Below are 27,324 nucleotides of genomic sequence, written 5' to 3' on the forward strand. Positions count from 1 at the left end.
CCATACAGCTATAGGATTTCTTCTGTGGCCCTCAGCTCCTGCTGCGGGCACCGACCAGTGATGCTCCCTTGACTGTGGCCCTCTCACGGTCCATCCAGGCCTCGGCGCGACAGTTCCTTCTGGGTACTTGCCGGCATCCATGGTTGCCATCTTGTATTGGGTATGCCTTATTTGGCAGATGGCATGGCAGCGGAACTAGTCCTACACTGGTTTAGGATCTGGTCCAATTCTAAAGTGATTTCAACAAAATTTTAATTACATACATTTTAGGTAATTGGGGTGCATTTGTAGTACCTTGGCTGTTGTATGTTTTTTTAAAAAGCTGATAAAGGTGAATATGCAGCCTCATTTTTCTCAGCCAATTATATTGACTCCTTCTGTGGCTTCTCACCTGAGAACGCAGTTGTCAAAATTTCAGGATGATCGGGAATCTCATGTAATACAGAAGGGCACAAATAGAAGTCGTGCTATTATCGCGTTGGATTCAATTCAAAGACATTTGCTATGGGTGAATAATCGGACTGAAAGAATACTTATTATCAGGACAAGATTTAACTGCTTTTCGCTAAAATCAGCTTTGTCACTTTGGTTAGGCAATGCTGAGAGCAGGTATTGCCTCTTTTACCAGGGGGTGGAGGAGGACCTCTTGCAGTTTGTATTGTTTTGTCCAATGTATAGAGATACACGAGCCAGGACTGTAGTTGCCATACTAAGAGAAACACGGTTCACCCAGTGTCGACCTGCACTGATGTAGTTGTGGGCAGATACTGAGAAAGTTAGCTGGTTCCTCTTAAAATGTTTAAAGCAAGCATTAACAAGAAGAAGGCTCTTACACTCCCATTAAGGTAGATTTGTATTAGCACAACCGTATTCTGTGTCATAGTCGCTAATAATAGAGGTGGTTCTGAGTACCTTGTTTTCTTCTTATTTTCTGAATAAGGTGATTTTATGATTTTCCGTATTTATTCCTGTATTTTAGTGAGATTTTATGTTTTATCTAGCGTAGCTATTGACTATTTTACCATTTATTTGAATTTTTGAATGATTTATTTCATGACTTGATATGGCAATGTGGGAGCTTTAATATGTATATTGGGCCTCATTACAAGTTTGGCGGTGCGGAAACAAAGTGCCGGTAATTCTGTTACCGCCACTTTGCTTGCACCGCCAAACTACAAGTTTGCCGGTGGGGTGACCTGATTTACCTCCAGCCAAGAATTTAAGGTAATTCAGGCACCCCACCAGAAAACACAGCTGCTATTACCAGCACTGGTAATACCCACAAACCCTCTGGCACCTGTAATCTGCCGCCATTCCGGCAGATTAGGCGCCAGTAACAGTAATGAGGGCCATTGTCCTGATAATGAAATAGTGCTGCACTGATAGAATGTTTTTTTTATGGAAAGTTTCTCTTCGAAATAAACTTTTGATTCCACTGTGATTTCTATAGTGCTCTTCCAGCTGGCAATTACTACCTGGTGGCCCTGCATGAGTTCTCTAGGTATCTAGAAAATCCAAGAAATTGCTTCCAGGGCAGCAGTGTGAATCATGTCTGCACCTAAGAAGATATTGTCAAGACTGACAGTGGGCTGCCAGTCACTGGAAGTTCACTGCTTTTGCTGAATTCTCTTGGGTGTCAGCACAGGAGGGGTCAGGCCTTGGGGCCCCAGGCACCTGGGCTGGTTTATGAGTACCATGATGAATGTCCTCCATATTTGTCATCTCAGAAAAGGTTCACTAGCTCAAGCTTTATCAACCACTTGGGGTCTAACAGAACATTCTGCATTGCTCTTTCTCCCTCAGAAGTGATGTTTGACCACGCCATCATAACCAGCATACCACTTTGCCCCATGAAAGCCCAGGGCTGTGGAATGCGTCATCTGTGAGAAAGGTCTGTCAGAAAAGACAACATGAAAGAAGATGCCCGAGAGCAGGGTTCTTCAAAACTTTAGCAAAAAATATTGTTTGCAGGCCCCCCCACGAGCCATAAACGCTTATATTTTCTATTAAATACTTATATTTTCTACTGTATCTTTCGGGGCCACCCTCACAGTTTGAAGACCACAGCCGTAGAGTGTCATACATAGAGTTTGGATTGAGGATAGAGCTAACTGAAACGGGTTTTAGGATGGTGCGTTTTCCCCTGGTTTACAGGGGCAAGGGGTAGAGCGGGAGTGTGGGGGGAGGACAGATAGCTAGAGGGAATGGCCATAGAAATGGCATGAACAGGGCTGTCAAACGGTGGGAAGAAAAAACACAAAGGCTGTGTGACACATTCCGTACACCCAACTGTCATTCGTTTTGGCTTTTTGGCAGCGCTAATGCACCGCCTAATAGCCAAAACTAAAAACTGCATCCTGTAACTCCCGACCCTCTAAGAGCATCTAAAAACGTAATGAAAAATCAGCAACCTAAAGTGGCCTCACATCAGGAGTGATTAGTTTATCCAGCACCGTTTTTCCTTTGATTTCTTGTATTGGTGGTTTTGTTTCTCCATGTGGGCTACTGGATACCACTACCATAATGCCCAGAAAAGCCAAGGCTGCAATGAACTACTCACACCTCACATGGGTCGACTTGAGAGCCCTGAGAAGGTGATATGGTCTACTTTGAGGAGTTTACCGGGGATTTCATGATTACTTCCTCTGATGTGTGTGGACGGCCGCTCTATTGGAAGTGCTGCTCGCATTCGGTGTTTGCTAAAGGCTAGTGTGAAAACGCCTCTTTCAGAAGCCACTTTCGAAGTGTAATGATGTCACGCAAGTGAGGCCATTAAGATGGCAGCAGGCTTGAGAATGGCTGAAATTGAGAGGATTTTTGTGTGACATCATCTTTCACCATTTAAAGGTGTGAGCACATCCTACAAGCGCGGTGTCTGCGTGTAATGAAAGGCGAAACACTAAGGGCTGAGGGAGGAGCATTGTGTGGCTGCGAGAGCGCCAGAGGTGTTGCTGCGCGTTACTCCCGGGGGCCCCGTGCAATCACCTGAGGTGGAGGCGGGGGTGCGCATGCGCTCTGGCTCCGGCACTGGGCTCGCGCAGAGGCGGCGACAGGTCCCTGAGATGAGCGCTGCGAGCCCGCTGGCAGGACGCAGCGGCGAGACAGCGGTCCAGGCACCGGCCGAGCCGCGCTGGGGAACCATGGACCGGCCCGTAGGCAGTAGCTGAGCTCAAGGTAAGCGCGCGCCGGAGGATTCACTTTCCGGGGGACAGGCGGGTGGACTGGCCTGTAGGGAGTTCTGGAGATTTCCCGGCGGGTGGACTGGCCTGTAGGGAGCTCTGGAGATTTCCCGGCGGGTGGACTGGCCTGTAGGGAGCTCTGGACTGGCCTGTAGGGAGCTCTGGAGATTTCCCGGTAGGACTCTGCACCCTGGGCCTCTTGTGTGGTATCTACACATTTTCCCATGGAAAAAACAGTTGGGCTTGCTGAAAATGTGTAATATGGGGCCACTCATTTCTAGGGCCTCTCTTTGCACCCCCCCGCCCGCCCCCCAGGGGTGGTGTTTTAGGTGCAGCCGCTGATGTTCAGTAAATGGATGGTGCTGTGCAGGTGCAGTAAGTGTGGGGCTGCACGCTGGCAGGGGTACGCGCCGTCAATGGCACGTTGTCTATCGCTGTATGGCGCGGGTTGTGCTGGGGCTGCGGCTGTCCAGTGATGGGGGGGGGGGGGTGGCTGAAGAATAGGGGACACGTTTGGTGGCGCTTCGGAGAGTGCCACACACGATTGCGCTCCTGTTGCAGACTTGCGTGCTGTGGTACCGTGTGGTTAAAGCCAGAGCAGCTGAATAGCAGTGTTTCGCACCTGCTCGTTGTGGAGTCGTTTTATTTATTTTTTTTAGGCTTTTTTTTTAAGGGGTGTCAGCAACTGCTTGGTTTTCCTGACCCAAGGGACTGCTATAAGCAACGGGAACAGCACACGCAGGTGACGGACTCCAGGGGGCACTCTCCTGCTGCCAGGGTCGGACTACTGGGGCATAACCTTGCCTCTTGCGCCAATTAAAAAGTGGCCCACGGTTGCAAAGGGCAATATATTCCCTTTGTGAGCGACTGTTTGAATAGCACCGAAGGGGGGAGTTTATGGATACAATGTGCTGCAAATTGTGCAGTTTAAAGGATTTTTATTTGGCAACAATGGTCCAAACTACTAGCTGCATAGTGAATTAACTCATCAAATTGCCCAAAAAAAGTGGCCCAACTGGCCCACGCTAGCATTTTGTTTGGTTCGATCATTGCCCTGTATGCCAGTCCGAGCCTGCCTGCCGCGGGGCTTGTAGCTGAGTGCGGCGGTTTCGCGCTGCAGCTTCCCGGCCCATTCGGCTGTATTCTCTTTTGATGGCATTCACTGGGGATATACACACGGGGTGCGGCAGAGAAATGGCAAAATACTAATTTTGATGCCAGTCGCCCTCTACTGCCTGGGTGGGGGCATGCACTTGGGCGCGCTGGTCGCACATCCTGTCACCCGCATCATATTAATATACATTATTTTTATATGCACAAATGGGACCGCGGCTAAGAGGGGCATGCCTGCTTTCCTTCCCTCCCTATCACGCGGTAAGGGAGAGGCCCCCTGCGTGTGCCTGGCACTGTGGTGGTGTGTAATTTCGTGGCCGATGTGCGTATTACGCTCCCCGACTTGTCCTCAGAGTGCGCCAATTGCAAAAAAAAAGGTGGGGTGTCGAGTCATCGTTTTTAGCAGCGTGCCAAAGTTGATTTTAGGGTTGGTGTCGGTGTTTAGGCGGGTGACTAGGGGACAGCTGCGCCTTGTGCATTGAGCAGGTTGTGTGGTCTGTGGCATGGCGCCGTGTCGGTGGCACGGATGGCATCGTGCTGGACTCGCTCCTAGGAACCGAGTCGTCCTCGCACATCAGACTGGAAGTGCCCCTCCTGATGCCATGCACTGAGAGCCGGAGTGGGCACTAACCTGCACGTGTTGTATGGCACTTCATTCATGCAGTTTGGGGCTTACGTTTGTACACACGGGCGAGATTCATTTTGTGAGGTGGGGGGGCAGGCTAGCGTTTTCTAAATGTCCCCCCCCCCCCAGGCTGCCTGGCCGCCTTTATTGTACCCCGGACTTTTGTTTGGAGGGGCGTGGAGCGGCTCTGCGTTTTGTAGTGAATTGATGGCGCTACTGTGCACGCAGCCGCCCATGACCCTCACTGATGGCTTGTGATGGGGTTCCTCTGTGTCCGGCTCCCCGCCCCCTCCACTCTTCTTTTACCCACACTGTGATTGATGATATGCGTGCCCGCCCCCCACCGTAGCCATGGCAGCGGGCCTCGGCGTCCCCCCGGGGCTGCTTCCCACGGCGGGCCCGGGGGGACGGCACAGGGAGAGGCCGAGGGTGAGCAGCTCTGCGCCGTATTCCTCCCTCACTGCCTGCGGGGCATCCGCCGAGTAACCCGTTGGGCACCGTGGCCGGGCGCAGGGAAGCGAGTCCATGCAGAAGGTGCGGTATCTACCTCGCCCTCCCTCCGTATTCACAGGGAAGAGGCAGGGAGCCTCCGTCCATTACCGGGACGGTAACCGAGGCCAATCTCTAGTCGCCCAGTCCCTTTAGGAAAAACTGGAGGATGCTCGACGCATCTGCCAGCTAATCCCAATTAATTTGCTTTTTATTTCCACGATGCAAACTTCCCCCATTTGAAGGGCACAGGTGACCCGCAGCACCTCTTCCCAAATGTTCGAAGGGAGCTAGAAGCCCCCCTTGAGCTGGTGTAACGTCGCATCTGGCCTAGCTATACAAGTCCCTGGTGAATCCGGTGACCTCGCAGCGCCCCCTAGCGCCACACCACCGTCCTCTGGTGATCTGGGGTGAAGCTGCTGATGCGTTGCCACTCCTGGGGGGGGGGGGGGGAATCTCCTCACAGGGAGGAAATGCACTGACCGTACCACTGATAATAACACAGGAGGGCAGGGGTGTATATATAGACATGGTCCCTCCCGCAAACATTCGCCCAAGCAGTAAAACGCACATGGAACTGGGGCTCGTTGTTTGCGTACAATTATGTCCCTGTGCACGCAGGTCACGCCCAGTGGCACTTGCAGGGCATGGTGTGTAGGCTTTGTCCGACAGGCTGACCTCCGCCCGCAGCAGTGGCCACCCTCTGTTTTTCTGGCTGTGTTAATGTTTCCCTTGGGCTAGCTCGGAAGGGACAGCTCGCATGGCTTGAAGGCTTCCCATGAGGAGGGGTTGTTTTCGTGTCCACAGGGGGCAGGCCTTTTTATTTTTGTCCTCTACAGTACGAGCTGTAGCCGTTTGCTGCGGTGCTCATTGAGATGAGCCCTGCAGTAGAGTTGCAGTTGTTTCAGGCAACAGACTGTCACTGAATGCATGTTCCTACCTTTTGCTTTTCTGAGCGCTATACCTTTTTATATTGATGTTACGTTTTCGTGGACCATGCCAAGTGCTTTCCAGACAGGTTGGGGATTCCGGCGTTGCGATACAACAAGCGGTCCAAACCATTTCTAAAAAAAAAAAAAAAAAATCAAATTGCAAGGGAGAGGTTTATTCGCAACACATCACTTTAAGAACACTCCTTTTGAAATATTGCATTGGTGTGAACACATTCGCAGTGAGCGTCGTAAATGAGTGGCGAATTGAAGTTGAATCCGTTGTGTGGTGGGCTTCACTTGTAGGGCAATGCTTCATTGGGCTGAATGTATGTACCCTAACGAGTGGGTACCCAACACTTTCTTCCATTTCTGGGAAGAAGGCAACTTTTAAAAAACATTTGCCCTTGTACTGTGTGTTGTTGTGAAAACATACCGGCCACCGTTGGGCGTGGATGCTTCCTGTGTGTGTGGTCCCGCCCCCATTCTTTCCAGTTTTTGTCCTGTTTTTATCGCATGGTTGTCTGCTGTTCATATCCGTCAATTCCTCGCCACTGTTTTGTTTGTGCGTATTGGTGTCACGCATGCGTTAATATATGGGTAGGTTCTCGAAAGTGAGTGGTCTAGCCATGGTTGGTTTGTTTTAGTTCTTAGTCAACGTTAATTGTCTGCATGACCATGTTAATTACACTTGCTCGTGTTTTGCTTAACTTTGAGGCCAGCTCGGTTGCCTCGCGGATGAGGACAGAAGGCTCTTCTTTTTCCCGTGTGTACACACATGCCTTGTAACCTTAACTAAACCACTGCAGCATTAAGTTTTGTGTCTATATTTACACTCCCAGGCCTCCATCCGGTTATCACTCTCGCGAGGTACTTCAGGCTATTGGTCTCTACCTGCACGGGAAAACTCCACATAAAAAAGATGCCGCATAAGGCGTCTGCCCTCGTGGCTGCGTTTGCATTGGGTCCAGGGCTGCAAGCTGCCTCCTTACAATGCGTTACTTAGGCGTATAACCTTTCATACGAGGTTTTTTTTTTGTGCAGTGCGCTGTCGCAGACGAACAGGTGTTTGACTCGCGATAGGACAGAACTTTGTCGTGTCTTTTGTGTGCCATTGTTGTATAGCAGTTGTTGCATCACAATAGAGTTGCATTGGGTCCTAGTTGGGGAAAGGAAAACGTGATCTCCTCAATTCAGTGTCTGACAACTGGAATTACTAGTTCCGCTTCGTTCGTGGGTCTGGGCACACAATGCCAGCTGGGCGAGGCTCGTGTTGGAGAACTAGGGAACTTCTACACGCCTGTGTCCGTGAGCCACTTCCCCCGCCTGGGCTTCCTGCATTGACAGAGACGTGTATTGTTCCCAGTCCGCTGATGGATGGTTTGTCTGCTTTTGTGGCACTAGTATTTTGAGGGGTCTATTGCATTCGTGTTGAGGACCTGCATGCCACGAGTAGCTGTTTTAGCTCATCAGCTGTCGGGAATGAACATTTTCTAGCACTTGTGGTTCGTGGCCTCGTTCGACTGCTATGTGTTCACATCACAACCAATGCATTCCTTCAATTCTGTTAAACTTGGTGGGCATTCTCTTGCACAGCGTAACATAATGCCTAATAACTGACTGTTCAGATGTTTTGGACTACATTTCACATCATAACTACTCAGCATGTTCTATGGAGAGGGATGACGGGAGTCGTAGTCCACATCTGGATAGCTGCAGGTTGCAGACCCCTGGAAGTTTACTTGACCTATCCCAAAAAATTACTTGGTCCTCCTTGGTTTGAAAGTACGAGGCCTTAACAATAAATGGTGGGGATAGGATAGGCCTTGTACTCTTGACGGCTGGAGGACCGCAGTCCTGATTTTAAAATGGCCTTCTGTCCTTTTTAGCTTGATCTGTTCATTTGAATTCAGTTTAATTTCTTTGCAATGTTTCTGTTGAATGATTAAACAAGAACATTCCTGTATGTGCTGGAAACATCTGGAGCGCTGTGCAACAAGGGCACACCAGACCTTTCTTCCATAAGTCAAAACACGTACACTTTTTACAGAGGGGACAGTGGCGATACACTGTGCCATTGTGCAGAGTATTAATCGCGGAAAACTCTGCTTTAGTCAAAGGCTCTGTTCTCCAGGAGAGGCTCCAACTGTCCTAGCCGGCCTCCTTTCAGTCTGTGCACCAACCCGTTGCTGCCGAGTCTCCAAGCTTCTACTATCTGGGGTCTTGTTTAGTCGGGGATAGTGTAGGGTTTCTGTTGGCTACACACATTATAAAGGTAATTTCTTGACAAAAACTTAGTCCTCGTACCAGAGCGCCTAGTAGGGTGAATAGTCTCTCAGGCTAGTGCGCGTTTGAAGGGTGAGCAGATGGGCATTCAGCAGTCTTTGGGATGTATCGTTCGAGGTGTCTTTTTGCTCAGTAATATAGTTCCATACTGAAGTGCCTTGATTATGGGGTTTCATGCTGCTGGAGGTGAACCAGCAGCGTTTGTGAGGGCCCGCTGTGTGTGCCGAGCGTTTGTGAGGGCCCGCTGTGTGTGCCGAGTTGAGTACAGGGTGGGTGGGTGAGTGAATTCTGGTCCGATATCCCGGAGCACGATTGTGAGATGGATCTACCAGAAATTCAGGGGAGACGTTTTGAGAGTAAAGTTGCTCGGGCAGCCAGCAAACTGAAGACCCGCTGCAATATTACTCACCAAGGCAATGGATAATCTTACGGCTACGGCCACCCGTGACTCTGGATCGCTTATGGACACTAGTGCGCACAACCCCACTCAACACACTAACACCACCCAACGCACCAAATCTTAACCATATGGATACAACACACAAGGCCTCCCTCCCGCACGTTCCTCCTGGTTCTGAACCTATCCTCGCTAACCTCCCCACCCCCGTCTTGCAGAGCCATGCGTGCACCTGGGGACTGCCTGGGGGTGGTAGTGGTGCGTGGTATAAATCAACATAACATATTGTGTGTCAAACTCTCTCGAAGCTTGTGATTCCTGCTCAGCAAAGGGTCTTAAATTTGAATAAGCCCCTATTTTTCCCCCCTAGTTAAACCCATCAGCAATCTATTTTGCCTGATGTTAAATGACTGAATTCTAAAACGCTCTTTTGGATGAACAAAACTACCCAATTAAGTGCCCGGCAGTAAGACCCTTCTGAATGACCTGGTACTTCTTATACAGTGTCGTTTTTATCTTTAGAACCTTCCATCAGTGGTCTTTGGCTATTTGGTTTTAAAATGGCTGTAAAAAGGCTGAGCAGGGTGCCTAGCACTGACCTTTAGGTGGTGGTTTGTTGAAAGATTGCAAGTCTCCTGCAATTCCTTTTTCTTTGCTTTCCCTTACTCTGCTTTGTATTAATCTGAGCACTGTTGAACCCTTTTTAAGTTTGGACTATTAGGTGTCACTTCCCAAAACTTTGAACTCAAAATGCCTGCCAGTGTCTTTTGAAAGCTGTCTTCCGAAAGTAGATTATTTCATTGGAGTTGTAAACCAGCTACTGGTGTAATAAAATGTCTTGCCAGGTCTGCCTTCAGCCACTCGATTTTCTAAGCATGTGTCCTTCACTGAAGTTCTGTTAGAAACAAGCACTGGTAAAGCCAACAATGTTGGCTTATGTATTAGTAACACATTTGAAGACTTGTCCGAACATTAAGCAGGTCTACAGCCCTGAAAACTAGAGTCTCGTAGGATTTATACATAACCACATCCTGACTCTTTTTTTATTTTTTGCTTAGCAGGATTTGTTCAACCTATTTTCCGATATAAGTTAATCACTGCTTAGATGTAATGATTACTCCAATTTAACTATTTTCTTTCACCTGTGAGTTGTTTGGTTCAAGAATTTAGTTATGTAAATATATATATCTTTTGTTTGTATATAACTTTAACTAATAACCTATTGTATGATTTTTGAATATGTGTCATGTCTTTGGTGGTTGTTTAGATGTTTTCATTTTCTAAATTCAAATATACTAAAACTTTAATTCTACCTGAGTGTCCCCTTACTTTGTTGTTTTCCATAGTGACCCTTTGGGCACCGATCCTTCTCCATAAATCCATTACCTTCTTTCTAAATCAATGACAATGAAATTAATATTGCTCTATATGTGGATTTCTTTTTTGTTTGATATGTATTAGTATAAGTCATGTTGCTATTACATGCCCATGTATTTGCACCATTTATCACCTGCTACCATCAATGGCGAGTTAATACCACTGTGACTAACTCGCTGTGATGAATCAAATTCTGGGGCACGAGTGGTCCAGGCATGAATATCTGTTTCTAAACCATCAATCAGCTCCACACCTTTACTACACCAGAAGGGATCTGAACAGATCAGATTGTGACCACAAGCAAATTCTAAACCTGCTTGTCTAATTTTGGTAACGTACACGGAGAGACAGGCTCATCTCCGCAAGGTCGTGGATCGTTTGTTAGTTGGAACACAGCAAATTACCCAATTATAAAGGGGACTGTCCAGTCCAGGTTTTATACAAATATCTACCTTTTTATTATTCAATAGACAGTACGTACACACTACAAAATACAACCCACCCTGTAAAGGAATGCAGAGGACAGACAGCCGGGGTCCAAATGTTCTTCTTGTTACTCTTTCTAAAGTCTTCAAATCTGCCCAAAAGAGTGGCTCAACCTTCTTTTTAAAGCTAAATGGGCCACAGTGATTGATGTAGACTAAGCCTACCTTAATGAACCAATCCTTTGACCCCCTCCAACCATCTCCTGTATGCCTGAGGTCAAGACCATAGTGCTTTGCATCAGAAAAGGTCAAGGCGGTGAAAACCTGTCATAATTTCCATCCATCTTTCTGTCTGTGGATCAAATGGTCCCTCTAGTTAATTGAGCTCTGCCGGTCCTGTTTAAAGCAGCAGGTCTCTCTTGAAGCTGCGGTGAGACCAGCCTTTCAGTAGCTGCCAAACTACGCACTTCTACTTTTTGAATGGGTTACCCTTGCGGGGGTGTTTACTGTATATAGCTGTCCCGGACATGACCGGTTATTGTCCTTGAGACCGAGATGGGAGCTGGCTTCAGGTTGACACAATGCATATCAAAGTTTGAGGGGGTTTTCCTGTCCTTAGTTGGTCCTGCGACCAGGCCTCCTGTTGGCCTGTTTGAAGTAACTCTGATTAGTATGTGAGGCTGCCACCCCAACTAACAAAGAAAAGGGAGTAGCCATGGAGCACTTGTTAATTAGGCTGGCCACGGCAGCAGGCTTTGCCTTTCCCCTCCTGAGATGCCTTGTTGTACTCTTGGCTGTCTTATTTAAACTAAATATGATGGGGCAGGGGGGAGGGTGAGGAGGCGGTGGCGCCTGTAGGCTGTGTTCACCGAGAGTACACTAGTCTGTTGTACAGTGAGTATAAGAACATGTGTGCAGATTAGCCCCACACATTTTCTGGAGGTTGATCTACCATCATTCACTTTCATTTAAAGTTTCAAAAAATGGACAGGTGAGTGTACACCGACCATGCGATGGTCTAATTCCTTACACTGGCAAGTGCCTTTTCCATGCTTGCAACAAAAAAAAAAAAACTGTTGGCTTTGCCAATACTTGTTATATAATGTCTCATAGCAAGGCTAGCCACTACTAATGTCCCTTGAGTAGTGTACCTTTTTAAAATAACTAGAACTGTGAGACACCCGCTAGTCCTGGGTTTTTGTCTTCCAGGTGGCCAGGACGCAGCCATTGCTTTTCGATCCCGCTTCTGGGGGTGGACCAGTGTGGGAGGACCACCTGGATAAGGGGTCTCTGGGGAGTGGAAGTGGGACACCGGACGGTGAGACGCAGTATCCCCTTCCCAGAAACATATTTTCCCCATCCTACCAGGTAGGATACCTAGGAACTCTCATTCCCCCCCGCCCCCCTTTCCTGACATGAGCACTTTCTCATGGACAATTTGCCGTGAACGACAACGGACTAACACCAGAGCCGTATACCTGACATGCCCCAATACCATGGTCAGGCAATTACGAATCATTACACACACCTGACTTCCATCATGCTTCCTTGACAAGGATAAAAGGTGGAGCACGAAGCATACTCTGAGCAAAAAAATGCACAAGTATGCAGCTGTTCCAAGATGGCAGTTTTTAATACTAGGAGGAAGACTGCGAGACCGCAGGGTTGCAAGAAGGGAAGCAAGCTTGACCTACTTCCACAAACCTTGGGAAGTAAGAAACCGAAGACCAGGAACTAAGAATGATCAAACCTACAGTGTGTTTGAGATACCAGGGTCTCTCCTGCATCGATAACCAAGGCAGGGAGGAGCGATTGCTGCTGTGGTACCGTCCTTGGCTCCTACAACAAAGCAGTGTCCAAAAAAGCAATAGCCTGTGAGTCAGAGGCTTATGCCAAACCAGCTTGTGTTTTAAACCAAGGTTGCAAGCAGTAACATTGTTTGAATCGTTTGGAATGAGCGAAGACTGTAATTGAAAGAATTACTTGAACTTCAGAATTGGACTCTGGGGAAATCAAGAAAAGATACCATACACAGTGGTCCGGCACCACGTCAGTGATCATTAGAAAGTCTCTGCTAGGTATCCAACTGATGCTCAGTGTGAAGGAAATATTAAGATCGAAGTGGTCATGCAACAGGTCTTGCTAAACCCTGTGCCCATTTGAAAGTCTTCGACAGTATAAAAGAAATCCTATTGGTCCGAGCTCGGATTGTCAAGATTAATTGAACCTTGTTTTGGTAAAGGGATCTGAGCCCGGAAGAAGGGGATCCAGGCTGAATACCCAGAGTGAATACTGTGAACATTAAGGAGAACACTTGCATGTCGTTTCTGTAACAGCAGGCCCTCTGTGTTAAGAGAATGGTGAGAGTAAAGAGACTTGAACACAAAGTCGAGTTTTGTAGACTGTAACTGTATCCTTGTGCCACAGAAGCCCGAGTGTGTGCTTAGCTCAAGTGAATTGCTTTGTTCTGTGCTGAAAACGTGGGAAAGGGAGGCCAACGGCTCGAGTATCCTGATTTAACATTTTGTTAACACTTGAGCTGCACCCCACACTATTTGTAACTATTAGTAACGATTGGCTGTATGTGTTTCAGTATAGGCCCTTTTTATGATGATACGACTCCACTAGAATTGCCTTCTTTATTATTGGATGCTCGTAGCTTTCTCTCATCTTTAGATTTAGGATTAGATAAGCGTTTATCACACATGCAAAAGTTCAATAAACACCCTTGAACTGTGGTCCCTCTTGTCTGTCTTACTATTGCTGCCATGAGTTCCTTACAGCACACAGTCATATCGAAATAGGCTACTGTATTGTCAATTTATGGGTGATCCCAGCAATGCACAGCCCCTAGAAAACCAGGCCAAGCATAACCCACGGGCAGCCTTCTGCCATTCCTGTGCTTTCCAACTGGCAAACGCATCACTTTGGTTCTAAATTGCTTACGGGTGAACACCTCACTTCCAGTTCAATCCTTCAGGTTAAGAACCAGCCACTGGTAGCCTTTCTACCAGGAACAGTCTGTTTACTCCCACCAACCCGTAATGGAGTGAAGCCCAGGTGCCATTGCAGTTGTTGAGGAGTCAAACTGTCCTAAGGGGGAAGGGCCCTCCTTACTCACCCTGGCTCCTGCATCTGGCGCGTATGCTCGCCGCTAAGGTCTGCAGCGTGATTCCTCCTCAACTCGAATTGCCCAGTAACTCTGTCGCACTTTGGGGAGTGATCCGCCCCCATAATAAATCTAGTGCACATCCTGCTCTCGGAAGTGCCCCCAAAACAGCCTTTGCCTTGATCTTGCTGCTTTTCTTGACGCGGCTCCTCGTCATGCTCCCTTGGGTATTATGACACTTTCATTTCCTGGTGACGGTTGCGCTAAGGCCCTCGTGGTCTCCTGCATCTGACGTAGAAGTTAATTCCTCCCCAACTGTTGTTATCCTGCAGCTGAAGCACTAAACCTCTGGAACCATGCCCACCTTCAGGCGTTTTACTGTAGGCAGCAGGGTGGCTCACTGCATCCCTGAGACCAACCATTCTTGTTCCCTTTAAGCCAACAATGATACCCCTCTGATGACACTGAACGGGACTCCTCTCTGTATGTGCCGCCAGCGAATGCCTGATGGGCCACCTTTTGCATCTGCTGAGGGTAATCAACATCCATAATTACAGCAAACGTATCCTACGTCGTTTGCATGCTAAGCAAAGAAAGGAGAAAACCTACTAATGCACTGCTCAGCAAAGAAAAGAGAAACATCCAATACATCCCCTAAAGGAAGCAATATCCCAGTTAGAGCTGCCACTCCGGCATCTTGTTGGCCTCCGTTCCCCCCCACCCTCCTGCATGGTGTTTGTTTTTTTTCTGAGGCTGCTGGCATCCAACCCCACCTGTGAGGGGGGGGCACAGAGGAAGTTCTACTCATGAAGTTGCTTGTGGCCCTCTGCCCTCACCTGGATGTTGGCCCTCACCTGGATGTTGGCTTAGTGTTGCGATGTTTGCTTAGTGTTGCAACACCTAATGTGTTGGTGCTTCTATCACTACCTTCTTTAATATTGCCCCCTTCTTCACCGTGACCCAGCAGAGCTCGTTTTGTACTTTGCCACCAGCTATTTGTTCACCATACCTTAACAAAAGCAATTGTGACTGTATCTTGTGCATTACATCTGTTTGAGCAACTGGTATTCCCTCTGGCGGGCTGGTGTCTTCATCCTATCCTACACAATCAAATAAACCTTGTATTCTTATTATTTTGGGCCCTCACGCGCATGGGAGCCCCCTTCCTGGGCAGTCGACTGTTGCTGTTGGTAATGAGCTAACAGAGCTCTCCTAAGCTGCAAGTAGGAGGTTAATCGTTCCAGATAACCTGTTAATTTTAAATTCTGTGAAAACTTGCTCCTGTCTTGGAATTAGTATCCTTGTCTTTTCCATCCAACTTTACACGTGTCTCCTTTTTTATTTTTTTGTTTAATTTTTTTGGGATAGTGCTGCTCTGCCTGCACTTTAGTTTTGACCCTTGCAGTAGCAAACTACCTGTGAAGTAGTTTCTTGTAGACCTAATGCCGCCTCGCTATCCTTTCGTACTTTACTTTTCCCTGCTCCCCCTAGCACGTTTAACCAACCTATGGTCCTGTAAACTGAACTACTCATGTGCACCCATCTATGCTTCCTCAAAATGTTATGTTTATTGAAGCCATTGGGGGGTGGAGGGTGAGAGCGGTAACAATTCACCCAATGTTTGAAATCAGGTGTAACTATGTATCTACTCAGGGTGTGACTGGGAAACAAGAGGCCCTGGAAATAATTTTCGAAGTGGCCCATATTGGACATTTTCAGCAAAGCCAACTGTTTTCCTATCTGGAAATATAGAAATAAAATTGGTTACCAGAGGCTTTCCGGGAAATCGCTAGAGTTCCCTATAGGCCAGTCCACCCCTCTATCTACTACACCCTCCCCCTCCTCCTTTTCTTTATCCTATGTTGACATTTTCAACAAGTCTTAAAATCTTTATATATCCTATCCAAAGCTCTTGGAGAATTTGGTGTATTTTACCTGTGCCTTCAACTGTGCATTAAACTTTAATACTTATATTAATGTCTGTGTCTTTCCTTAAATTACTTGCACATACATCATTTACTTTGGGTGCCGGCTACATCTTATTGAGCAAACTCTTATGGCATTCTGCATTCCATGAAAACCTCATACCCACCCCTAGCACAAATCCTTCAGTCTGTGCCGGAAACCTCTTCTGTTCCTTCATCTACACTCCTGGCAACCTTCTCAGTATGAGTCGTGTTGGGATAAATACCAGGTATTCCAGAGGTCATCTGGAGATTTGTCCAACTCTTAATGGCCCAACAACCCTTTAGAATGAACAGAGGACTTGGCCAATGGCAACTTGGAACTGTGGTTTATTACAAAAAACCAACAGGGATTATACGAGACAATCACGATTTTCCAATACATCTCAATTTTCCATGGTGCGTTTCCCAGTTTTGATGCTACATGTCGTCACCTGGGCCCTTCCCCAAAAATGAGTACTAGCACACACAGCTATCCCCCATAGAGGTTATTCTACTGGTCCTCGCATGTCTGGTGGTTGACCTGCCCTTTCTCCAAAAACAATTACATTGTTGCAGGCTTGTAGACTTACCATTGGGCTTGCCCTCTGCTATCCACCCCTGGATTGCTGTCTTTTGATTGGCTGGAGCTGATCTTCCCAGGCCTGGGACCCAGAATGGTTCTCAGCCCTCTGTGCACCTCTTCAAGGTGATGTGAAATGACTATGACTATCTGAATTGTATCTGGTAGTAGACCACCTTTTGCCTGAGTGTGTTTCCGTATTGCAATACTTGTTTCACTTCTCATATGGATTGCTGAGTGGCTCATCTTCCCACCACGGGTGAATGCCTGTCTAGTTTGGCTGCATCACCTGGTTGTGGACCACAAAATTGAGCTCTTTGGGTCTGAAGTTATGAGGATTTATTCAATTTTTCTGTAGCTGGTCACGTCGCCTGGACCTTGGAATGTGACTGTTTATATCTGAGCTTGGCTGTGAGCTTGGTTGCGCTTTGTGCAGTCTGAGTCGGCTCCTCTTGTCTTGTGTTCTGTGGCTTGATACCTTCTGTAATTTTCCTTAGACTTGTAATGTGATTTCTACATGCTCTTACTGTGCTATGCTACCTATAATTTAGTCATACGTGGTCCTACCGGGCTCCAAATATACTCCTGTAGTGCCATAAGCATCTGCAAGCTTGCTCAGGATCTCTTGTTGACTTGCGTTACTGCATTTGGCTGATGAGAAAAATAATGAAAGCTTTGACAGTATGTATCCATCCTCCATCTACAGAACTGTGTAAGCATGTTCTTCGTGTATGCGACGTGTGTTCCTGTAATGCGGTGCAGGGCTGCGAATGTGGTTCATGACTAGCGCTGCTAAGTCTTGGTGTCACTAGCGACGTAAGCACAGTGGCTTGTTGGTGCTTAATCGATGCAGTTCATTAGTGTTTGGGTCCACGATCTCCAACAGGTTCTCTGGATCAGCATTGTATATGGTTGGAATGGCTGTTTGAGGGGATACCTTTCTGCATACGTGCAAGCCAGTGGTGCACTTGGGGGGGGGGGGGGGGGGTTTGTCCGAAATCGGATGAATGACTTTGCGTTCCTGGCTCTTTGGCCTGTCGTGTTCATTGGGGGCTGGGGGTGTGAGGGGCATTCCTGCGACCCTCTTTTCAGTAGCATCGGACAGGGTGAGCCTGAAAGGCTAGCTTTCCACTCTTCATGTTGTATGACAGGTGCTACTTGAGCTCCTTAAGGTTTGTTCTTTACCGGCTCCCGTTATGTCATTGGCCAAATCACCTGACCCTTCCCCATATGAACTTGGTTGCACAGTCATTTATTGGCACCCAGATGCTCTGTTAGGCTGTTCCTTTGTGTCACCATTCTTTTATATCCCTTTCTGGGTGTGATCATTGTAAACCCAAGACATGGTGGTGCTTCTGGACGCCCTTAAGAAAATGATTGTCGTTCATTGGCTTACTCAGTCCATCTCTTCGACTGCATGCTATTTTCCCACATTGAATGCTATTCTAAACATGTTCTTGCACTACTCTTCACAATTGTGAGTGTGCTCCCTAGGACCTTGCTTTTAAAAAGGAAGCTGCCACAGCAACATGTTACTTGGAGTGGCAACAAAGACCTCTGCCGCTAAGACGGGGGTCAAATCACCCATGGGTAGCCAGCATAACCAAGTAATGCGGAGTTATTAAAAAGCATGTCAAATTTAATTCCCACATGAGCTGATTGACTTTTGTTTTTGTCAATTCTATATTTCCCATTATGCTTTAAATGTCTTGGGGATGTGTCCTAATGCTCATTTATGTGCATTCCTAAATGCACAGGCTTAATGTCGTATGGATATATTTGTATGGCACCAGTTGGCCGGTGGAGCCAAATGTTACTCCTGTGCTGTTGGTATGAAGCCAACAGGCTCCCCTGGGCTATAACCAGGAGCTAAACCATTCCGGCCAATTTCAAACCCTGTAAAACCTCACAATGCTGTTATCATAGATCTTAACTATGCAGTTTGCTCATTAGTTTAATCAAAATTTGGGAACCCCCATATCCAAGATGGGGTAACATCTATGACTGAGGATGCAGTAATTTTGATCTTCCCACCCTATTTGGTGGCCCCTTCTCGCTGTACCAATATGTTTCCATCTCTGTTTTGGCGTGTTGCTAATGTTGCAGCAACTTAATACCCCACACCTATTTGTACCTACAAAGAAGGCGGTGGCGCGCTGTTGATTCATGTCTTTTCAAAAACTATAAAATATTTGTAATTTCAGTCTAAAACTTTACTTTCGAAGGCATACAATACATCCTCATTAACCTGCTGAAACTTTCCACTTATAACCAACCTGCGCTTTATTAAGTGCTAAGGGCTTCTGTGCGTGTCCTGAACCATCCCGGGCTGCCAAACTGATAGGAGTGCCTGTTTGTCGCTGGGGGAAATGGGGCCCTTTGGACTGGAAGGAGTTCCTTACAGCTCTATGCCCCTAACGGGCTGCGTCCTCCCCTCCTAGAGGAGTGGAGGCAACCTGCGGGCCAGAGTGCTTGTTTTCAAGTCTAACCTTTACGTGTTTCACAAGGTGGGGTAGTGGAGGTCATCACCAGGTTAGGAGGTGGCGGGGCGGAATTATGTCTTGTTCCCCCACCTGCCATGTCGGCAAATTCATATTTAGTCAAAAGTGGTATGTTGGGTCGTGCACCTTCTAAACCTAGAACAGGGCTGGTCCAGATACGAACCACAGAACAAACTGCCGCAGTGGTGGGCGGGGGGGGGGGAATTTCTTTCCAGGCCGGAACTTGTCTTTATTGGCTGCTGGATGAGGACATTGGGGCGGGTGTAGACGTGGTTAGCCTGAGCTAATGTTAAAACTGGTGGATGGGGAAGAACCTCTAGGGTACCCCAATTCCAAACGTGAAAGTGGGTTGGGTAGTTCTCCAGCAGCTTGGGCTGGTCCATCCGACCAGTGTGTCCCACACTATGTGAATGTGGGACCGTGGACGATCTGGTGCACTTTGCAGGTGAGACTAAATGCAGCTGATTGTTTTACCAGCGACGCCACAAACTTTCAAATGCCATTACTCAAACTGTAGTAACTTAATGGAAGTCTCACCACATGATTCGCGTGTGTTTTGGTTTTGGCCGCAGTCCTATACTAACTCGTGGCGTTTCTGTCAACAGAGGGAACCCCTCTTGGCCTGCCCTTGTCTCCCCGCCCAGGTCACCTTGCGATAGGCTGTTTCTGTCCATCCCACCCAGCAGACTGGTGCGTGTTTTCTTGATTTTTCTGGCCTTGTTGGGAATTTGTCATCCCCCCCCCCCCCCCAAAAGCAGGTAAACTGCCAATCGAGCCGCCACATTTCCGGGTGCCGAGAATCGGCTGTGAGCGCACGCGGCACTGCCACGCCTTTTCAGAAGCTACACTGGTTGTTCTGCACTTCCAACTATCCTGTCATAAATCTATCCACACGCACAGCAGGTGCGGCAGTCGGGAGTCAGTGCGCACAGCTGTGCCGTGAGGGGGCCCCTCCTCCTCCTGCAGATGCCTTGACAGATCCCCGGGTGCAGCCTGCAAAGCAACAGAGCCCGGACTGTGGCTCCAGAACCCCCCACCCCCCATACTGCCCATGTTTTCTGGCCTTGCATATTCCGCCCCTGCGCTCATGGATGTGCCCTCACTTGCAGGAGCAGTTCCAGGTAGAGCAGTCACGCTGTGGGGCCGGCTGACTGATATTAGCAGAAATTAACCCTAGGGAGGCCCAGCAGGTATGTTTTTACTGGCGGGAGGGGCCTGTCTGGGTTTGGGGGGGCGGAGACGTTTAGATTAGCAAAGGGGGAAGGAATGAGAGGAGGTACCGGTTCGAGAGTTCCCATTTCAAGAAAATCGCTTTAGCAGAGCACAACTGCAGACCCCCCCCCCCCCCCCCCCCCCCCGCAGCCTCCCACAAATTAATAAAGAAGGGGGCTTCCTCTCCCAAGCCCTCGGCACTCCTGCTCTCCATAACTTCCAAGTGTATCCATGGCACAGTCTGTCCTTTTAATGATAACCATATCACCCGCTGGTTCGCAGCTAGCTTCACGCTATGGAAGACGCAGCAAACGTTCTCAAGTCGTTGCCAGCAGCGTTTCAATGTAGTGCGATCCGCGCTCTCCTGAGGCACATCACTCTTCCCGTGTCACTTGATGTCACTTGTTAGACTTGCATCGGTAGCTTCTGCTGGCTGACTTCTCTGGAAGCCCACATACATTCTATCTTTTTTTGGTGTGTGCGCAAAGTCCATCTTCAGGATACGTTCTCTTTCTACACCGGCTGGGGTGTTCCTGAGGGCACCCTGACATTAGTTATTCGTTTGTGCATGATCTACTTCCCTGCCCCCCTCCTGGCTTTGTATGATAGTTGTTATGGAGGGGTCTTTCATTAGGTGTGATGCATTCGGAATGGTGATATTGCGATCTGTTGGAATAAACAAATAGATGTTGACGTAATTTGCAAATATATTTTTTTTTCTGGCGCAGTTTGGTAACGTGTGCTTTTCTTGTGTGCCATCAACTTCAGCTCTGCTGCCACACCCCAATCCAGCGCCTCGAGGCAACTCGTGCTGCTTGGTTTCACTTCCCAAGTCCTTGTGCCTGGCCTCCCATGAGTGTTCTAATCTGTCCCCAGCTGGTGGCTCTTTCCACAGGATGCACCTTTGCTTATCATTCAGAGAGAAGTTATCCCAATCCCTATGCAGGGACCTTTTCCCGCCCTCCCTTCGTGGTCATGGAAAATGTCCCTGTTCAGTTCAAAACATTGAAAGTAAATGTTATCCGTGTCATGTTACCCCCAGTTTCATCACACTGCCTCCAACCAGAATTGTGTGGATTTCCGCCTATTGTGAAGCCGGTTTGTATTTCGTGATATGCTACATATCATGTTTTGATGCATTTATACAGCTTTTGTGAAAGTGCCATAAACATAGCGGGTTATAGCAATGTGGTTATTTATTTAAACACGTTAGCCGATTTAAAGGCACTCTCTATGCTGTACGCGAATATACACTGTCTTGTGACCAAATGCAGATCACAGGGCTACTGCTCCTTTTCCGCCCTAGCAACGCCAGGGTCTCCGAATGTGGTAGGCCGTGTTGCAGCTTGTTCTTCCAGGCGTCCTCTCCCGTGCTGCGTTCCCTTCCCTCTGCTCCACCGGCCATGGATTGGGCCCTGCCCATGCACTATGGTCGCCACCAGATTGGCACCGCCTAGACTAGAGCCTGTGCACCCTTCTCTCAGGCCCACTGAACGCGATATGCAGCACCCCCCGCCCCCATTGTCCCACAAATCGTATAACTGCAGACCGCTCACTGGGTTCTGGTTGACACTTGAGGCAGGCAGTGTGTGATGGACTAAATTGTGTTTGCAAAGGTGTTTGTTCACTGATGCACGGGGTGTCCTGTCAACTAGTGTTCGGTCCTGCGGTTCCTATCCATAGCAAGGACACACTTGGAAGCCAATATGCAGCCAGTGTCTGGATTGATTAGATGTCCTCAACGAGCTTGCTATTGTAAGACTTGTCTTCAAGTGGTTTTAATACAAATACTGATAGTTTGACAGAAAAAAATTCCCTTCACATCGTACATTATGTCGTTGTTTTTTTAATTCGTTGTTAAAATTGAATGAATAGCTTTTCGAAAACGAGACCCACAAAATAGAATTTTTAAAGCCGAAAGAAACATTTACCAGCGCTGAGACATTTTATTGAAAGAAAGGCATTCTGAACGGAGTAAAGGGGGCGGGGGGGATGGGGATCGGGGTAGGGCTATGGGAGTGCAGTCCAATAAATGGAGGGACTGTTACCCAGTCTAGGGCAGAGCCATTTGAGTGGTCCTGCTCTACTGAGGTGGAAGAGTTCCTTATGATTATGGAGTAGGAAGAGCGTACCACAGGGGGGGGGGGGGGGCGGATGTTGGCGAGGCTTCGAACAGAGGGAGGTAGATTTGTGCCGATTGAGGCCGCTGGGCCATGGTGCATGTGTAAAGGAAAGGCCACCTGAGAGTGGTGCAGTGATGTATGGCGATACGCAGAGGTAGGCCTCTTTCCCACGATATTCCAGGTTCTGCGCTCTTTAGAGAGACGGGATTGGACTAGATCCTAGCAGGTGATGCCTGCTCCTGGGCAGGATATCCTGCAGCTTCTGCCTGCACCGTGCTTGCGTTGGACGCCTCGATGGCTGCATGCTGGGGTGTAGTTTCTAAATTATCGTGTGGGGGTGTCTTTTATGGAGCATTCTGTAGAGGTTCATGGTACTGGCCAATCAAGTTCCAGTTTTCTGTAGGTATGACGGCTATCGCACATATGTGACCAGATCAGTCACACATCCACCGGGGAAAAAAGACTGATATCCCTGTCCCCTATTTAATGGGACATTGCATGTATATGGACAATATGGGTTTGTGCTTATACAGAGCTTGAGTTTGGGGTCTTGCTTCTGCGCTGCAATAATCTGGTGAAGTGCTGCAGGGACTGTGATGTGAAGCATGTCATGGGGAGGGAATGTGCAATTGTGCTAGACTTCGGTGCCTAGAAAAGATTTTTCTGAATGTTGAGCTTTGATTCGGGACAGACCTCATGGGGTGAGTGCAGCACACTGTGATTTGGGAACAGTGTCCTGCACACTGGAATGTATACCACAGCAAAAGCTGACTCTGAACTACTCCTATCAAGCAATAGCATCACGGTTTGGTCTGGAATTGTAATTTCTCATCAGTTTTCTCAGAGTTAAAGGCTTCACTGCAATTGTAAATCCACTACATGTGTAATAATTAAGGGGTCCCAACTGTTGTGTTGTCAGGGGGTGCCTGGGGCCCTAGCCGTCATTCACACGTGCACTCGCACAATGAGTCCCGCCGGAGACGTGTGATTTGCACGGGTCCCTGGCGGCAACTGCTAGCGGGCCGTCTTTATTATTAACTGCGCATGCGCGAGCCTCGATCCCGCCCGTGCATGCGTACATTGGCGTACACCCCCCCCCCCTTTTTCCCTTGAACAACAAACATTATCAAACACTAGAATTAACAGTGTTCTATTCAAACTGCAACGGACAGTGTATCACTGGTTACGAGGCAGGGTCCATGATAAAGTCTTGGAACCTCTTCGGCGGCTTGTGCCCCGCCCGGCTCAGGTACCTGCGTGCCTCAACATTCTGCGTCTCTGGTGCCCCAGGAGTCTCTGGCGGTCCATCGTTTCCTTGTGGCATGTCTGCATCTGGGCCTTGCGTGACGATTTCTTCCGTGTTCGCCGACCCTATTCGCTTGAAGAATGATACGTTCCGGGTGACTGTCCCTCGTGTGTTGGCGGCCGTGACCATAGACCCCTTGACGTGCGTCACTCCCAGAAGTTGTGTTTCGTAGGGCAGTGACGGCTTTCCTTCAGGTCTCCGGTTCCACACCAGCACGATGTCTCCCACCGCAATTTCCTTCTCGGGTAATCCTCGCCGTATTGTCTCTCTCTCGTTCTGAGCAGCCCTCTCCGTTTGCACGTGGTTGTTGTCGATCTCCCCCGGACGTCGCCCTTCCACTTCGGGTAACAGCCCTCTTGGTACCCGGCTGAAGAGGGCCTCCGCAGGAGTGACTCCTGTGGACTGGTGCGGAGTCGTGCGGTATTCTCGGAGAAAGTCAAATAGGTTGCGTCGGAGCTCGTCCTCCCACCCCCCCCGTTCATCGAAATGCGAACGCTCAACAAAGTGTTCCGCATAAAGTGTTGGACTTCTCCGTTCGCCCTTGGCCAAAGGGGGGTGACTTTGCGATGTGTTAATCCCCCTTTCGCTCACAGTAGCAAGCAAATTGCTGTCCTTTGAACGGTGCTCCATTGTCCGAGCATATCTCCAGGGGAAACCCTTGGGTGGCGAACATCTTTTCCATGGCTAAGATGGTGTGGTCACTGGCCGTGGATGCGACCAGATCCACCTCTGGATATCGCGACCACTGGTCTGTCACCACCAGGAAGTGTGTTCCTCTGCCTGTGGATCCGAAATCGGCGTGCACCGTCCCCCATGGGCGGTCACTCCGTTCCATCGCCTGAATAGGTGGCCCCCTCTCCACGGGACTTGCTGCCTGGCAGGGGAATGCAGGCCCTCACAAATTCTTCAACCCTTCTTTCCAGATCAGGAAACCAGACCTTCAGCCTTAGCCGGGCTTTCGTCTTAGCCATCCCCTGGTGGCCTTTGTGGGCGAGCTGCAGGACTTTGTTCACCAGTGTTCTGGGTATCACGATCTGGTGGCCCCTCAGCAGGAGCCCATCGTCTGCAACCGACAGCTCATGGCACGCCTTCCAGAGCGCTTGTAGGTCCTTCTGCGCTCCTACATTCCTCCGGGAGTTGTTCTGGAGGACTTCCCGCCACTCTCCACTGGCTACAGCTTCTTTTATGACGATGAATGCCTCGTCAGTGTTAGATTAGTCTGCAATCTCGTGGCGCGCTAGGGCAACAGGCAGTGCCGACTCCACCACCAGGTGTACAGCCTCTGTGCAGTCAGCCACTTCCTGCGAGTCTCTGGGTCGTCCGGTACCCGATGGCGGGACAAATAGTCTGCCGGGTTGTGTGTCCCTGGGCGGTAGAGTAGCCGGACCCCATATTCCATGAGCGAGAGAGCATCCATCTTTCTATGCGCGGTGGAGGTTTGGACGATGTACCTGACAGAATTGGGATGAGAGGCTTGTGATCTGTCACCACGACAACTGGCTTCCCTAGGTGTAGATCCGGAAGTGTTTGCACCCCCACAATATGGCCAAGGCCTCAAGTTCAATCTGAGAATATCTCCTCTCTGTCTCGTTGAGTGCCTTGCGTAGGCGATCGGTTGCATGGTCCCCTGATGGTCTGCCTGCATGAGGACTGCGCCCAGCCCCACCGGGCTGGCATCGACCATGATCTCCGACTCGCAGTCCGGGTTGAAATAGGCCATGGTCTCTTGTCCGGCCAGGGCATTCTTGATGGCTGTGAACACCCTCTGTTCATTTCCGGTCCAGGTCCACGCAATGTTGTTTCTGGTTAGAGCTCTCAGGGTTTCCAACATGGAGGCTAGGTCATGAATGAAACGTCCGCAATAGTTGACCATCCCCAGAAAGCTTCTGATTTCTGCTGGGGACGTTGGCGGTGCTGCCTCTCGAATGTCTTTCACCTTTTCGGGATCCGGGGGGATGCCCCCAGCGTGGAATATGAATCCGAAAAACTCCAGCTTGTTATTCAAGATTTCGCACTTTTCTTTGTGCAGGGTCAGACCGAGGCTGCGAGTCTCTCGAGGGCGTTTTCCAGGCGCTTTAGATGTTCTGCCTCTGAGCGTGCAAAGACCAGAATGTCGTCCGACATGTTTTTGACTCCCTTGAGTCCTGACGAGGAACCCCGTGATGGTATTTTGGAAGACCTCTGCTGCGGACGAGATCCGAAACTGAGCCTTTTGTACTGGTAGAGCCCCTCGTGAGTTGTGAAAGTGGTAATATAACTCGACTCAGGGTGGAGCTCTAGCTGGTGATAACCAGATCTCAAGTCCAGTTTCGAGAAGATCTTTGCTCCCTGAAGTTCGCCACAATGTCGTCTAGGGTGGGTGTAAGGTGGCGTTCCCTCTTGATGGCTACATAGGTAGCCTCATGTCCACGCATATGCGTACAGCGCCCGGCTGTTTGGGCTTTGGGGCCACCACAATTGGGGAGACCCATGGGGTAGGTCCTTCCACCCTTTCGATAATATCTAAGTCAACCAGTGACTAGCTCTTTTTCTACCTGAGCCCGCAGATGGAATGGGATGCGGCAGTGCTTGAGCGCTGTCGGTCTCACTGATCAATCGGTGTGCAAGCGTATGGGGTCGGCCTTTAGTTTCCCTATGCCGTCGAAGATCATCTCAAAGCGTTGTAGCAGGCATTCCAGATCGGCATGATATACCGCTAATGTGAAGTGCACAATGTTCAGCGCTTCTGACGCGGCACCACTTAAAAGGTAATGTGGGCTTACGCTGGTGACGAAGAACCGTGCTTTAATTCTTTTCTGTCCATGAGATACTGGAGCCACGAACACTCCTTGGATGGGAAGGGGGTGCATCTCCTCCAAAAGCGTATGTCCTTGCTGTGGACTTGGCAGGCCTGGGAGTGCATTGTAGTGTTCGGTAGCTAACACACACAGATGCCCCGGTGTCTATGAGGACCGGAGTAGGGACTTCTCCAATGAGTACTGTACATTTTGGTTGTCGAATTTCTCCAGGGCCCTTGGCAATGCTGGAGATGAAAAAAATGTCCTTCTTCCTCTTCTGCGATGTTGAGGTCTTGTATACCCTGATCAACAGCCGATACACCCCTCACTCTCCGAGTGTTGCTCCTGCCCGCTCTCTCTGGCCCCCTCGACGCCGCTACTGGTGTCGCTGCCCTGCACACCCTAGCGTAGTGTCCTGGTGCGCCACACCGGCCAACATACGAGTATACCATGATGGTTATCTTCGCCTCATCCTCCGTTTCCCCTGAGGCCCTGAAGAACATTTCTAATTTTTTTTGACCCATAGGAGCCATTTCGGTCCTAATTTGGACGGAGGGCCGTGGTGTCGAATTCGGGCATGGTATCCAAAGTACTGTGCATTCTGCGTGGGTCAGGGCCATGGCACCCTCTTGCTCTCCCTCCTCGCCCATTGTGGAGGGTGGTACTCGCAGGGGAATGTGGTCCTTCGTGGGTGTCGAGGTGGTCAGGCCAGGTGGGCCTACATGCGACGCTATCCTTTTCCGACACACCTTCTCGGCTGGTTCAGTTTTCTTCAATGCGACGGTCCAGTGGCCGCATGGGCTGTGTAAGTTCTACAACTTGGTCTCCAAGAGATAGACGAAATGCAGCTGGCGCACGAGCACCCTCGCGGGCCGCAACCACTGCGAACTGCAAGTGAAGCAAAATGGCGGCCGGCCGTGCGCATGGGTCCGTGCTGACACGGAGCAACG

General features: G+C 49.1%; 1 protein-coding gene across 2 annotated transcripts in view; it reads left to right on the forward strand.

Annotated features, from left to right (window-relative positions):
- The first annotated feature begins 2,917 nt into the window (after positions 1 to 2,917).
- Positions 2,918 to 27,324, forward strand: part of FHDC1 (FH2 domain containing 1) — a 178,260-nt gene continuing 153,853 nt past the window's right edge. Inside the window, exon 1 of one of the 2 annotated variants that reach the window (XM_069631292.1) lies at positions 2,918 to 3,174. The gene's annotated coding sequence lies outside the window, so the exon portion shown is untranslated. Of the gene's footprint in view, positions 3,175 to 5,327; positions 5,452 to 27,324 lie in introns of those variants that run through there. The other variant, XM_069631293.1, reaches the window with a different exon arrangement.

Source organism: Ambystoma mexicanum, chromosome 6q (assembly GCF_040938575.1).
Source record: "Ambystoma mexicanum isolate Mex_15411 chromosome 6q, UKY_AmexF1_1, whole genome shotgun sequence".
NCBI lineage: Eukaryota > Metazoa > Chordata > Amphibia > Caudata > Ambystomatidae > Ambystoma > Ambystoma mexicanum.